Raw genomic sequence first — 12,312 nt, 5'->3', positions numbered from 1 at the left:
AACAAAATATTACCATGGAAGACGCTAAGCAGAAAGACAACCATAACGTGAGAAAGTCACTACTAAAGTATGCCATTTTCATTTCCAATCCTTTCATCATTTTTCCTTTGAAAATTTTATCAAAATTGATGGATTTCTATAGAACAATTTGTTACCATAAAGTGACATTTTCCTGGTCAACTGAAAAAAAAACCCACCTGTTTTAAAGCATTTTTCCAGAGAAGCTTTAGAAATTATTAATGGATGCTTTGCTTTAATCATGCAATCTCTGAACTCCTTATCAATAATTTTGTATATATTAAAACTTTTTGATTATTAAAAAAAGCCACAATTAATCTTTAGAGCATCCGTTCAGTTCATTGAGGAATATCAAAAGTTTATGGAAGCTGTTGGGTGCCTAGCTCTTAAAAAAAAAAATCAAGCCACTTATCTGGGTTCCCAATTATGAGTTTAAAAGTTTAACTTTGGCTTTTGTCTTTCAAAATCTTGCCTAATTTATTCAGGGTTGTTCTTTAACATACTGAGCTTATTCCATCACTTAAACAATAAATTGTATTATGATATATTTTAATATGGTTCTACCTCTAATATGTGGGCTATGATAGATACTGGAAGTTCTGGTTGTATATCAAAAATATGAAATTTGAAATCACATCTTTATTTCATTCCAAAGTAATAAAGGATTATTTCGGCCTGACATGTTTATAACATCATGTGAAGGAGTCAATTATGTACCAGACAATTGTCTATTGGTTCAATCTATAGCCCCTAGGACTTACAGAACAAGATAATGTCATATAAAATTAATGCAAGGTTTGCTGGCACAGCTGTACTTTATTTTAAGAAGACTACTAACAAGGCATCTGATCCAAAGCCCACTGAAGTCAATGGAAAGACTCATTCATTTCGATGAGCTTTGGATCAAGTCAACAACGATTTCATTCTTCTCCATACTCAATAGCCACGGATATTAGAATCCTACTTTGCTATTTTAATAAAGCAAGACTTTGAACTATTGCATTTTTATAGTGTAGTGTATATAGTTGTAACTGACAGAAAATATGTGTCAAAATAATCATTATTAAATAAAGGACATGAGAGTCCTGTGTTTCAGCTTTAGAAATATTCTCCCCACCACAGGAAACAAACTTCTGTGATAAACTGTGGGTGCATCTACACGTTCATTAACGTGTTTTAGATACTGCGCATTTAGTTTAGTATTTCATTAACAAAGTACTAACTAAATATGCAGTACCTAGAGTTACAGTGCAGTAGCACTGGCAAACAGTTCTGTAGTGATGCTTACTGTGTTTTAGCCTAATAACACTGCACAGTAGGCTATTAGCACAGTTTCTGCTGTGACACGCTAGTATGCAGTGTTGTTAGGTTAATGTGCAGTAAGCATCTTGTATAGATGCGCCCAGTGGGTAGCAGAGTTAACTTGGCTAAAGCAGGCCCCCTCCATTTCTCTCTCAGCGGACATAGGGGCCCTGTCCAGACAAGTGCTGATGTTTGGTTCCCCTGAGCACACCTTGTGCTGCTGCTACTTGTCCCCAGGGAATGCCTGTGCCACGTGTGCTCTGGCACATGGCAGGTTACCCCGGGTGGGATGGAGAAGGCTGGGGCCAGAAACTGTGCTGGCCTGAGCAGCCTTACCTGGGGTCAGAACCGTCCCTAGGGGTGTGCAGGGGCCTGGGGCATATCAGCCTGTGCAGGACCCGGGTGGGGGGGGCTGCCTGCATAAGTGGGTGGCAGCAAACAGCAAGAGGGGGTGGCGACTGCCCACAGAAAACTGTATGGCACTGTCCGCAGGGCCCCCCAAAGGGCCTGGAGTGTTCGCCCCGATTCCCTCCCCCCCCCAGGGATGGCCCTGCCTGGGGTTCTGGGGGCTGGGAAGCTGCAGCCCTCTGCAGCTGGAAGTCTGGCCAGCAGCTAGAGCATAGCTCCAGCCAGCCAGGCTCCAGTTTTGGGTGGCACACACTGCCAGATGTACCACCCCGCTTTTTTTTTCCCCGTTACAAGGTAGCAGCATAGGGAATGCCGGAAGATGTGGTGCATGGTGCCACAGACGGGTCTGCAGCGCCACATACCGCATAGCTGCATTTGTCTGGACGCAGCCTGGGAGGTTCAAACTTTGAACTTGGCACCAGGGCCACAGCTTGCTTTGGAACATGTGGGCATTTTGTTTCCTTCCTAAAAATTAAGCAGAGACTGCCTCACCTGGAGGAGCTTATGCAAAGTGTAAAGCAAACCATTCATTTTTGTTTTCACTCTATTTTCTCTCTGTTTGAAACAATTTGGTTCTCATTAAATAATTCACTGTTGTGTGCGGAGAAGAACAGTTCTATCTACCGACAAGGAGAAACATTGTTCTGTAGGGGAAGGAGGCACTGAGCGGCTTCCAGAACTCAAGCCCCAACTCTCACCCCAGTCAATAAAAACAAAGGGAAACATGCCCGCTGCTGGCAAGATGCATCACAACAAGCTGTAACTTGGAAACATCTTGAACAATGTCACCACGACCAAAGAAGAGACAAGAGACCTCCTCAGTGAGGTGAAGAAACAATTGGATATGAATTGCTCCAGGTGTGTGATTTCTCTAACTTAGTTGCTAAAGATTGTATTTACCCTAATTTACTGCATTTTAAACTGTCGCACCTCTGCTTATGAATAATCCCAGGCTTTATGTTATATTGGTTGTCCATGTTTGTCCAGAGGGTGATGGGTCTTCCTAATTTGTTTCTCCCAGAGAAATCACAAGATGAGACCAAAAAAAACCCCCGAAAACAAAACCAAACCCAGAGGAAAGGCCATACCAGAGAGAAAAAGACTGTAACACGTGTGACAATCATAGCAGTATTACAGAACACATTTCAGGCTAGGCTAGTTCAATGGCTTAATAAAAGAGCACTGTAGATAATACCTACAAACAACTCCATTTCTTCCTTCCCAAGACCTCACTGAAAAACCCACCAGCAGTCTCACTTTTTTTTTTAAATAAAAGGTGATTTCACGCAAAATTATAATGCCCTTTTACAGCAAATGTCCTTATTCCAAGCATCCTGATGAAACACAGAAAAACACAGGCCCAACAGTAGCTTAATACCAATTTCCATGTGTAAGAGCAAAGCCCCTGAGTCACAGCAAATCTATCCTGATCAGTCTTCACCTTAGGTTGCCACAGAAAAGCCCTCAAGGACAAGGAGAAAACATGTGCTGTTTGCCTGACCCAGCCCCTAACTCACAGAAATAACTCTTCTCCACACACTATAGAGCTCCTGCCAGATTGCAGCATAGGAGTAATTATTTGCTTGCTGGGCTAGCGTAGTTCTTCCACATTCCCTTTTCTGCTTTAGGCATTTGCACTGCACCTATCTGGCCCCCACTGAATGGGACTTGCACACCATTTGTTATGTGGCAAAATTTGAAACGAGGAAATAAGAGAAACTGAGAATGCTTAATGGCTCATACCTGTCAATCACAAAATGAAAATATAAATGCTAGAAGCTGGACAGGAACCTCTCACACAAGTATTTTTTTTTCCACTGGACAAAAAGGTAAGCCATCAAAACAAACCAAGTTGGTTTTAGGAAATCTCCTGACTCTATATGTTTTAATAGTTTTCAAGACTTTAAGTGAGGTTTTACAATATTTTTTAAAACAGGTTTCAATTAATTTTAAAGCTTTTAAAAAGTACATGAATACAAATTAGCAAATTGAGACTGAGGTCTGATTGAGACTGATTGAGAAAAGGTCAAAATCTAAATGAAACATTTTGAACTTGTCTAAACAAATTGCTTCAATTGATCAGAAGTGAGATATTTTGCCATTTGTTGGTACATAACACACTTTGGAAATGTTAAATGTTTTTCAAGATCTTGGAAATGTTTATGAGTTGATAATAGGATCGGAGTGTTGTTGTAGCCAGAATGGTCCAGGAAAGGTTGGACAGGCAAGGCGCTTTTGTGATACCTTTTATTGGACCAACTGTGGACTTGGAAGAGCTGTTGGACAAGCTTTCAGGTATTAGGTGCCCTTCCTTGGGTCTGAAGAAGAAGCAGACACATGCAGGCTATGCTAAATATTAAAGAAATATTCCCTGCAAATGCAAACAGTCTGCAGGGAGGAATGGAGGACGACTGTGAACTAGGAGTGAAGAGGTATTAACAAGCCATTAGAGGACATAAGAAGTGCAGTGGAATAGACAATCTGGGTAGCAGGACAGCAAGACAACTCAAGACGGAAGTAGCAGGAAGATGATTGGCAGTTGCAATGAGCCATGAAACCATTGTCTACATTAAAACCAGATGGTAAACTTGGGTCCTGCTAAGGTCAAACAAATAGGTGGCCTGTATTTGTTGACAGAACTGTTTTAAACATTAAATGCTCACTAAAATAAAAGAGAAGATGAGATTCTTTTGAAATCAAATCTTAAATTTGATTTTAAAAGAATACACTGCAGTAGTATTCCCCACTCCCTAGTTACAAGTAGACACTATTGTATTCCCCCCACCCCTACCCTCACTGGCTTAAACTCTTGCATAATGCTGTCGGTCAGTGCAAAACAGCTGGTTTATTCCAATGCAGGCAAATGAGTCCTGTGTATATACCTAGAAAGCAGAATCGGGATAATTTCAAGGTCAATGGCCCTAAATAGCATGGACCAAATCCCATTGCAGATGTAAATGAGCTTAGCTCCACTGAAATCAATAGAGCTAAAGAGTTATGTTAGTTTACAGCATTTGGGGGCCTGGGCTTCTAAATGACAGGTCTGGTTCTTAAAGGTGGTAGATAAAGTGTGTGGTAGATAAAGTGTCTTTCTTCTGTAGGTTAACAAGCACCTTTCATGTACATAGCAACCACTGTAGAGAATGTGAAAATTAATGCATTAACATAAAGACAAAAAGGGAGAGATTGCAAAGGCTTGCCTTGCTGTGTTTCCAGCTTCCCAGGGAGTACAGGTAACGTGCAGCTGAGATGCAGCGCACCTGCTCTTCAGGTGGGAGTACTGAATGTACATCTGCTTCTCCCTGCTAGTGTAGTTGTGACCATTGAACTTCCTTTTAATAAACCTGCTTCTTCTCATTCCTCAGTCACCATAAACTAAAGTATGCTGTAAACAACACAAGCTATAATTCGTTGCTTGGATCTGCACTGTTGCCAGGTATCAGTACCGCTGTAACTTGGTGTATGCCGAGTGTATATTGAGATACAATCAATACATGGGGAGTAACCTTTTGCAAATAAGTGCATGTCAGTGCAGAAATGCAAGGTGTTTCTAACTCTTTCACTGCACCAGTGTAACTTCACCTTCCTGCCTATTCCTACAATTCTCAGCTGCGTGTCTGTTTTTCAAAGCCAGCCTGATTAGAGGATGTAACATTTCCATGTGCTAACATATTCTCATGCAGCGCTCGACATGCGAATGTGATGTGACAAATTCTATGAAGTGCAAGATTAGGGCTTTTTAAATAATTGTGATAAATGATAGCATCTGCATGCGCTAATTTCCCTCAAGATGTGTTAGATTAAATTAATGAAGCGAATGTCCAGAATAGCAAACATTAGCCATTTGTGTGACCACTGCTTGGAATCCTCCCACTTCTTTATGTGCTTTTCAAGCCATTGTGAGGGTAGGTAACAGGAAGAAAAAGAGTAAGTTAACCCTATTTTCTCCCTGGACATCTAGTGGATAAATGGAATTTGGTCACCCAACCAAAATGCCCAAATTTGAAAACGGAGTTTACAGTGTCACAAGATGGCTAAGGGCCCATGTTTCCTTTGATTCTATAACTTGAAACAAATACATGTTCATGTAGGATATTTATTACTAATGATGTGCAATATTCGAGCCTGACCCTGAAACCGAATCATGACAAATTCCCACTGGACTACAATGGCCTTTTGCCCAAGTAAAAATTGCTGGATCAGGTCTGTTCTTGTGAAGGCCATGAATTATTAGCGATAGCCCTGGATTTAGGACTCTGGATTCTGACTTTCCAAGAGTCTGCCAAGATGCAGAAGTAAGTGGTGAGGGGGAAGGGGAGAAGAGTACACCAAAAACTTGTTTCCCCATTATTGCACCCTTGCAAGAATCTGTGCATCTGTAACAACGTATGCCGTCTTTCCTGTACTGGGAAGATCCCCCTCCCCACAGGTTGCGCCAATGATCAAGATTGCTGTGATCAGTTCTCAAGGTCCCCTCAGAGTGGCTCAGATGCAGGTTTGGGAAGGCACCAGCTTGAGTCAAACATCAGAATCTCAGCTTTAAAGTTAATTGTGTCTAGCCCTGCTAGTTTAAAGGAAAGCTCAAACACGTGGCTCAGATATAACAACGCAGCAATATCAGCTTGAACCCGTGGACTGAATCACAGGCAAAAACAGGCACTAATTCCAGGAAAGAACTCACCTCCCTGGCCCTTCCAAAGTGCTGAAGGTATAAATACCTCACCGAGCTCTATAGGTTTGACTTCCTGATGGTAATTCATTTCACTGCTTGCCTCTTTCCGCTTCTTAAGTCAGACTTGGGAGAAAAGTGGCAGACCTCTCTCAAACACCATTCATTCATGGGGGATGAAATGAAAAATCATTGACAGACGGTTGTGAAGATCACAAAGATTTCTCTCCCTTCCCTCTTTCCTTCCTTACATGCTTTAAATCAGCATTAAAATAAGTAACAACAATGAATACTTGGATGCTCATTGTGATAATGATAAAACCCCCATTTGAATGAATGTGGCGGTTAACAATAAAGCTATTGTTTCAGGGTCTTTGGACTGCATCAGCTCCACTGGTTTCATATTTTCAGGGTTTCCTCTGCAACTAGTTTAAATGAAAACTCTGTTTCTGGAGATGAATATGACAGCCTTAGAAATAAATGTTAGGTGACCAACCTAATCCAATGCAGCCCAGACAAATGCCAAACCTGTGTGCTCTATAATCAGAGTAAAGCTGCATTGATTTTCCTTCTGCCAAATATCTAATTTGCCTTATTTTGCAGCTCTTACACATATGAACAGCTCCACTCAACTCAGTAGATTACTTGATGAGTAAGTGATTTCGTATTTGGTTTAGGGGTCCAATTTATGATGCATGGTTTCTCCTCATGTATTAGTTTGACTGTTGATATTAGATGTTAGAAGTAAAACAGTCTTACAGTATTTGCTGGACACTGATGGCACTGATGGATATCTAAGGCCAACCCTAATGCTTATGTGGTTTTTGGCTTTCTACACAGTGGATAGTGAGGTATTACTTACCCATAGCAAAACACAGCAGCTGTAGAATCAGCTTAGCTGCAATTTTCCTTTTCCTAACTGGCTCCAGAGATTAGTATTGGGTAGCAGTTCTCAACAGCCTTCACACAGGGAGTGTTGTAACACTTAATCATGCTCTTTCTCCTTGTCAAGATGCAAGACCTTTGGGGGATGTCAAAAAAATGCAGCTATTTACAGAAGCCTATTGCTAAAGTAGTGCTTAATGTGTGTATATATGTAAATAGTTAATAGCTAAGGTGCCAGTAGACAGAATTCAAAAGTACTTCAAGTTCCTGGGTTTTGTCTAACCCATGCTCTGAAAGCAGCTTCCTCTCTGTATTTCTTCCATAAAGTTCTTTACTCTAGCCGGAGGGAGGAATGTGAATGAGGACCCGAAAAGACAAGAAGATACATATGCACCAAAACAAAAGATAAAAAAAGTAAATTGTTTGAACTTAAACCCAGGAAACCCCTCAAGTACTTTTATGCCCATCCTGATACTAGGTTTAATACCTACGTATTACGGCAGTGGCTAGCTTTAAATGAGATTAACCATAGATTCTTTATTAAAAAGGAAGGCATTATGTAAGGTGCAAAGGTTATTTCATTTACTTTAGAAGGTGTAGCACTTTAATTGGCTATACAACCAGTCAGATATGCAGCATACACACAGCTTCTTTCTGAGCAGAAACAACTGAAGACACATTTTTGAAAATATATAAAGTATAATTTTTATTAATAAAACTGTAAAGTTTGTTGTTGTCTGCCAAAATAATTTGTGACATTAATGTTATATTTAAAATCTTACTGGGTATTAAATGAATTTGCAATTTAAAACATTTTTAGAGAAACTATATTAAAATGGTGGTGCTTTGTGCAGTGGTTGTTCACCATTTCTTTCCATTTCTAAACTAATTTTGAATGCAGCAGCTCAGATCAACTTCTTCCGTCCGAAGTAGGAAAGCCATGACCAAGCCAGAAACCTGTTTCATAACACACTGAAAATATCAGAGAAATCCAGATCTGAATCTGAACTTGAACTTCGCCATTGAGGCCTCTTCATAAAATATGCCTGAACCGGTATCTCACTTTCGGAGACCTTGTATTTTAGGAAATCTTGATTCTGAATTTATAAGTAGATTGACACAAAATTGGGTATATTTCAGGTTAAGATTCGCCCTAGGCAAATCTTGGGGAAAAAACTCCAGAAAAGATTAAATAATGAGAGTGGAAACTGTATGATTACAGTCAGTAAGAGACAGACCTTTATTTCATTTTCATCTATAGATGTATTAAGCCTAATTTGATATATTTCTGTCAAAAAGTGCATTCATGCCATCATAAAATAGGCCATCGTCATGGTGTCTGGATAGAGAAGATATCAGTAGGGATCTCCATGGCACGTATGCAAAATGTTCGCATAACGCACACACTTCTAGTTTTCTTTCTAATGGAAAAAAGACGGTGACAGCTTTGTTCAGCATAAGAATATCTCATGATGGGACACAGATTGAAATGAGACTTGTCACATTCACTTAACAGAAAGCATTTGCAAAAATAGCTTTAGTTTTAAAGCACATGGATTTATTTCCCCACCAGACTATTAGGATGAAATGCACACTTTCTTCTCTTTAAACTCAGGCAAAACTCCTATGATCAACCAAGTTCTACATTTTGACCACACGGCATCACAATTCAGAGGTCTAACCTATTGCTTGATTGAGAAGTTTGATCTTTATGGCCATTTTTTACCAAAGAAACATGTTTCTTAAAAGGAGGAATCATTGAAGGATGAAATTTGTTTTATTTAAATCCATTATTTTAAAATTACAATTTAACCCTTTAAAAATAATATATTGATACCAGTTACAGCTACTTTTCATCTGCTTGAATGTGATATTGCGTTACTGGGCTCCAGGATTATGGTTAATATCAGCCATTTCCTCAAGTCCTGTTTGTGATCAGAAGAGTTTGTGAAAAACATGAGTCCCAGTTCCTACTCTTACACATAGATGCACCCCAAGTGGCCCCACCATCAGCAGAAAATGCTGTTAACTTCAATGAAACTCCATGCATACATGAGTTTATCCATGTCCTGCAGCTTTATTTTATTTTAAATTTGTGGAGTCACAGCTACAAAACTACTCGGCTCTTCTAAGCTATTTATTAGGCAAACTACTTTCTAATACAGTTTGACAAATTACATTTTTGTTTTACTACCTGAGTTGTCTTTACATGTACTCACTAGTAGAAGAACTGGGGCTGGAAATCATCAGATACAAGCTCATTACTAGATTAGTTTATTCATGAAACTTAGGGTATAGACAGACATTCATTTGAAGCACTCCAAATCTCTCTCCAATTTAGAACACTCCCAATTCAGAATATTTTATCTCTATGCAGAAGTGTAGCCCCCATCCTCTCCCTCTGGAGTACTTCAAAATGGCTGTGAAGGGATGCAGCAGGGAAGCTACTTTTGGGCCAAGAAATCCAAGGGGCTGGAAACCAGGAATGCATCTCAGCTTCCAAAGAGCCAAGCATGCAGCAACATTTATTAGCCATCTCCACTTGAGGTTGTGGGGAGCGGAGCTCTGACAAGTGCTGGAGAACAGAGAAATCTCCTGTAGCAATAGGCTGGGGGGTGCATGCATTTCAGGAGTCACTTTAAAATGAAGCACTTTACAGAGATCCCTCTTATTTTTAGGGCCATTTTTGAAACCCTTCTTTGAGCCCAAACATCTGTACCCTTGCTGGGTATAGCGTTTCAAGAACACTTAGACTGCTTCAAACAACACATCTGTCAACAGCCTACAACACACGGTGGCATGATACATTTCATATAATTGGCTAAATGTCAAAACATTTTTTTTTTTCATTTGGAAACATATTCAAAGATTATCTTTCTGGTCATTATAATGAGTGAAACGAACAATTCACTATTCCTAGGAAGAACAGATTGTAGCTAGCTATCAGAGCCCTACCAGCCGACAAAGGCTGAATGTCAAAATTAGAAGGCTTTTTCCAATAGAAAAGCCTACATTTCAGCTTAACGCTCAGATAATATCTCACAACCTTTATTCACTTTAATGGGTGTGAACAGGAGGACCGACATGTCTATTTTCAACCAAAGACGATGTAAAAAGATAGTAAATGTACAGTGGAAATGACACCAGAAGTAAGCACTTCCTGGCCAAATTAAAATGTATGGTGTTAAGCTGTTCGTGTGTGGGCACACAGAACCTGTAAGCATATGACCTTAAATTGGAGATGTTTAACTTTTTTTTTCCTCAGGAAGTACATTTTGCCATAGCTTGAGCTTGTTTAATTGAGGCTGTCAATGAACTATAACAGAACTGAAACGGACAGAGCTCAATGTTTAATTCAGAAGGGCAACCTGAAAAAAGTTCCTTGGAGATGGACATGGAACCCCCCACCGAGACAAGAGGAACCATCTACAAAATACATTATACAGAGTTGTTTTCCTCCATTCTTGTGCCCAACATCAAGAAAGAGAACTACTTAATTCTGTGGTGCTGCTTCTGGAATCAGAACGCAGGACAAACCAGTAGTGTTTGGTCGCTAATGGAAAAGGTCATTCATAGCTGCATGGCACAATACACAATGGCAAAAATAGAGTACTGCAAATACATTGGGAAACTACAAATCATTACCTAAAGATTGATTTCCTTGGTTCGTTCCTTCCCAGCCTCCTGTCTGATCCCCCTACAAACTCTTGTTTTCTTATCTTTTCAAGACGTACCGGGGCACATTGCTTGGGCCAGAAGACAGAATGCTACACTGTATGGATGGGCCATGGCAGTACTACTGCCAACCCTTATGACTATGGTGAGCCTTGAGACATTTGAAGATCCTCTACGTCCCAGCTCTTAGAGTTAAATAATTAAGACTATTTTAGCTTTCAGATTTTTTAAATTCATTTCTACACTTCATGATGAGAGGGGGGAAGCTTGGCAATGTAACCAGTGTATTCTAAAGGCTCAAAACCCAGAAGGCAATGACAAAGCAGCAACAATATTGTTTTTTTTTTTCTATTCAAAATCTTATGATTCAAGTCACTCATGAATTGGTGATGGGTTCTGGCTCTCAGTTTTGAACACTTGGGGTTGGCAATAGTCTAGCAGACATTTCTTTTCTGCAAAGAAAAGACATTTCTGCAAAGGCAGGCAAACACTATTCTCTTTTATCTTCCATAATCAAGTGCAGTTTGGAAATAAGGTTAAAAGCTTTTCCTGATGCTGGTACATGAGCCTGGATCCAAACACTTTTTAAAGGCGTAGTTAGAAGTGGCTGTGGGGTAAAGAAAATTATTCTCTCTCATCATTAATCTATAGCCAATGCTTAGGGGGAAAAATGCTAGTTTTCAAAGCATTTGCACTGATTCTGAACACACAGAGAATAGTGTAAGAGGATGCCATTTCTTTGTAGTCACTTCAGAATAGAGCTACTTTTTAAAAAGTAAAAAGATTAAGCTCTGGGTCTTCTGTGAACCCAGTCACAAGGGAAAGGCAGATGGCTAAGCAAGAGAATATATGCCAATTTAAATAATTTCGTGAAACAGAAATAACTTAATTTTTTTTCAGTTGCTTGAAAAAGCCACAGAAATAATAGGAATAGAAAAAGTGTAGGTGTTGAGGGAGAACCCCCTCCCCCACCAGTGTTTCCACCACCTCTCCAACGAAAAACCCAACCTGTAGTAAAGCTAAATTTTGATTTTTCAAATTGGAAGGCAGATTCAATTTGGCAGTTTGGGATTTGAATTAGAAAAACAGGTAGCTGATCAATCAAGGCATCTGAGAGAGACAGTTCAAATATCTCTGGAATTTGGTGAGTGAAAAAAAAAGTCAAAGCAGCAGCAGCAAAAACAGTTTTACCCTAAACATTAACAAAAAAATCCTCTTTCTTTTCATTTCACCAATTAAAAAAAAATCTCCCAGATAGAGTAAAACTGTTACTATACTTGAACTAGAGTGCAATCGTACTACAGTCAATGCTAGTAATAAAATTTATTCAGTCCAAATCTTTGTTCTTTGTGGTT

The sequence above is a fragment of the Alligator mississippiensis genome, chromosome 3, assembly GCF_030867095.1.
Source record: "Alligator mississippiensis isolate rAllMis1 chromosome 3, rAllMis1, whole genome shotgun sequence".
Lineage (NCBI taxonomy): Eukaryota > Metazoa > Chordata > Crocodylia > Alligatoridae > Alligator > Alligator mississippiensis.
Note: the sequence above shows the minus strand (reverse complement) of the source record.